The following is a 4,375-nucleotide window of genomic DNA, read 5'->3' on the forward strand; positions in this document are numbered from 1 at the left end:
CATGAACACAAAATTATGATGGAATTAAAAATCCTCTCCTAAATGTCTGACACGCATAAAATTCTTCGTAAAAGTAGCAAAATAAAACCGGAGATTGAGACAAAAATTTTGCATATTTTGCACTCTGGGATCTACAATCGGCTATTTAAATGTGTGGGTCGTTCCCTGACTTTTGTTAATCAAATCACTGCCTTCTCCGTTAGTTAGCTATGTAAAAAAATCAGAAACGTGATAAGAATTTTTAAAAGCTCAGTACCTATTTATCAGTGAGTTCCCGGCTTGACTGTCAAACAAGCAGAAACTACTTATTTCTTTGTACTCGTAATCATTTTTCAGCTTTTATAGAATATAACAGTAACGATAATAAAATATGCTATTAGGGCTCCCTTCACACAAAATTCCAAGTTCTAGGACAATTGAAAGTATGCTAAAGGTTTTGGTTCCCCGGTAATTTGTATGGAAGTACGAATACGAGTATGAGACCTGAGTATTATACATTAATTTTCAGGTTGATACCTCACGCGTTCCTGAAAAAAAAAGGTGTTGGGAGACGGACGGACAACAAAGTTATAATGGTTCCATTTTTGCCGACTGTGGTTTTGTACCCTAAAAAATTTGTTTGTTTAATACGAGTAATTGTACGCTGTACTCTTAATTGTACAACAAGGAAAAACAAAAAGGTACAAAAAAAGTTTAAAAAGTTATTAAATTTATTAGACAACCAATTGGAGCTCGGTGATTTGATTATCAACTAACTAACGTTTATCAATGAGGAAACTGTACATTCTTTCTGTGACGCTTAGATTACATAAAACTTTAGAATATAAACCCGTGACTCAAGAACGTAGACGAAAGCGCGGCGTTGCCCCCACTCCGATGACCAAGTCTGTATTGCAAAAAGGCAATTTGTAGCACAGTCAGCTCACCTGTATAATATAGTTAATGAAAAATTAGACATATATCAGCTACTGTTATACAAATGTAAAAGATCTATAACTGATTGGTTAATGAAGTTAAGTTACGAGGATACGGAGGCATTGTTATATCGAGTTACATAGAATAAATATTTTGTATTAATTTAGTTAAAGCACTGGATTATTAAATAGGTATTATTGTTGTTATGAAATTAAACAGTATTTTTACTGGATAGTTTATGTTTCCAATTTTTGACAAGATTTCCAAGTAAATCTTGAAACAGTATACTTAATTACATGTATTATAAAATGTTGTTTATAGTAGGCTATTGCGAATTTGTTGTAAAATACACATAAATACACACACACACACACTCACGCACATACACACACACACAGACACACATACACACACACTCACTGACACACACACTCACTGACACACATACACATTTTTTCTGTAGAAATATGGCAATTTGTTGCTATGGAGGAGCGGGGCGTCTTAATACAAGTATTTTATACTTAACAGGAAGTCCCCACCTATTGATTATGTACACTAATTTATGGTGAAATAAATATTTTTTCATTTTTTTTTTTTATTTTCATTAACCACATTTTCTATAACTTGAAACATACAACAGTAACTTCAATATATGTTTCGTAAATCCGATTTATTTGCTCAATGAATAACAATGAGGTTTTTCGTGTAAGAAAATGTTTGTTTCTTTGAATAGAAGAATGTATCACAAAGGAAATAGTGTTAATTTCCTGTGGATTAGAAATGAATATTTTCTATGAAGACTGGTAAATTTGTTTGCTTTGATTTTGTGAATTTGAATTAGTTAGTTATTATACAACGTGTGACTTCCATAAGAGCATGGCCTCTGGGCTTTATGTCGTTTAGTGAAGTGTAATGCTAACATATCACTATCTTACGTAATGCCAGATATTTGTAGTTAGGTTTTTTTTTTCTATTGTAATTTTCTTTTACAAATTCAGTTTAATTAACCTTCTACTTCTTTTTCCTGTTTAGCTATTTGTTTTATTGCGTAGGCATTAGTATATATTTGCTACGTCAAATTAAAAACTGAATCCATCGCTGTTATAATTAGGTACAATACGTTGTCCGCGTTCAATAAAATTGTATGTCTTTATAGAGGTAAAGTCTACGAATTTTGTTAATGAACTAATATATACTTGGCAATTAACGAACTATAAAGGTTTGGGTGTAGATAGTTTAGTGAAGAAAGCAGTCGCACGCAATGGCCGATAGCAATTTATTTATAAAACTTAAAAATTGTACCTACTGTCTTTCATTTTCATTACGCAAAAATAGGGGTGTTAGTTTGACCGCTGTGTGTCTGTATGTGGCATCGTAGCTCTTAAATAGGGAACCGATTTGAATGCGGTTTTTTTATTTGAAAGCAGGGTTTCCAGCGATGGTTCTTAGACATGTTTTATCAAAATCGGTTCAGCCGTTTTTGAGATATTGAACTTTGAAGTGATAATGTCGGGGGTTTTCCAACTTTTTTGTTGGTAAGGTTATTACGCAGCCCTGATTGGTAGAGTAACGTATTTTAAGTTGGCTATGTCAAAAGATGCAACACTCGAAGTTAGTGTACCTACATAAAACTAGATTGTATTATCTCTACTAGCCTTTTCCCGCAACTTTTGGATTGGATTATGTAATATTCATTGTAATAATTAAATGTCTGGAAATTCCTAGAAATAACATCGTCATAAAACATATTGACTGACACTGCAATGGAACACTCGCGCAAGATTTCATGTCCTTAGGCTTAGCGGCTGAGACTTCAAGATGCTTTTGTGCTTTCTGATCCCGTAATCAAAAAACAGCCTAGGTAATGATAAAGTCGCTAGATTATTATTTAGCCTATTCTGTCCTAGGTACTGCTGAGCAAAGGCCTCCCCCGATACTTTCACTACGCTACATTATAAAAAATAAAATAAAATTTGTAACTAATACAGATAGCTGTTTACTTAGTTTTAGCGTAGAAAAGTGACAAACACACACCTACACTTTAATATTTTGGCTTGAAACACACAGAGAGCGGTGGCGGTGCGGTCCGGCGCCTAGCGGAGGCGGTACCGGTTGTAATATTCGAGCTAATATGAAAGAGGGCACACAGAATACCGGGAAATAAGCGTAGCGCGGTATTCTGTGTGGCCTCTTTCACGTTAGCTCGAATATTACAACCAGTACCGCCTCCGCGCCGCTCCGGACCGCTCCGCCTCCGGCGTCAGTGCGTTTCTAGCTTTTATACCTAGGTAGAATTAGATGAGTCATTTCATTTGTGAAGCTAGAGCTATCGATACTTGAAAACATATTTATCTTCAGTAATTCCACCGCCAAGGTACAAAGGCCAACACAGCAGGAGCCATGTCGATGAAAGGCAATCATAATCATTACTCCCATTCTCAATGATTTCTGATCACAGTTATAAATGACCTTATTTACTAATGCTGTTATTTATGTTCGTAAATAGCAAACCGTGTTTCTCATTAAGTTAATTATTTTGTTTTCTTGTTGGTGCTCGTATTACCTACTTACGAGTACTTATTATTGGTTTGACGTGGAATGACGCAAAAGCTCTTTTGACGAATAATAAGAGCAACAAATAATTATACATGTATCTACTTGTATGTAATGTGTTTCACCTCAATGTCAGCAAGAGTACAAAAGAACTAGGTGAGTAGGTAGACTCTACTCAACATTTTGTTCACTTATTCAGGTATAAAATAAAATTCAGTTTTTTTTCCTATAATATTTTTATTCTAATGTAAGTAGGTAGTTTAGGTTTTTAATTTGGAAAATAATACGGTTTAGGTTATTTTTTGAAGTTTCCCTTCTGTTTTTAGGGTTCCGTAGGCAATGTAGGAAAAATGGAAACCTTTTGCAAGTTTTTAATCGTGTTACAATGTAGATAATATTCGTATGTATTTGTGATTGTTTAGGGTGTTTAGGTAGAGTTTTTCAAGGCGAATTTCTCTCGGAAGATTTCTTGTAACCGGATCACAGTCGAAATTTGGTACGAATATTTGTAATTTAAACGACAATGCAAGCAGCTCCATATCAATACCATCATCTCCCAGCCTATGTTACGTCCCACTGCTGGGCACAGGTCTCCTCTCGGTTCCCACGCGGGCCCAGTGCCGATTGAGAACTTCACACACCATTAAATTCAAAAGCACAAAAGCAAATCTCGTGGTAAAGTTCAAATGTACTTAATTTTGCACATGAATTTCGAAAACTTAGAGGTGGGAGCCGGGGTTTGACAAAACAAGCGCGGGTGATCTGACCTAAAAATCTGACTTGCACCCGCCTAGGCCAGAAGCTGGGTACGCTGGGTACATGAACATTGCTTATCGAAAAAAAATGGTTTATTAAAAGCAAAAAGGCTAAGCCTGTCACGTGGAAACCTGATTCGGGGTACAAACAA

This window comes from Choristoneura fumiferana, chromosome 17 (genome assembly GCF_025370935.1).
Source record: "Choristoneura fumiferana chromosome 17, NRCan_CFum_1, whole genome shotgun sequence".
Taxonomy (NCBI): domain Eukaryota; kingdom Metazoa; phylum Arthropoda; class Insecta; order Lepidoptera; family Tortricidae; genus Choristoneura; species Choristoneura fumiferana.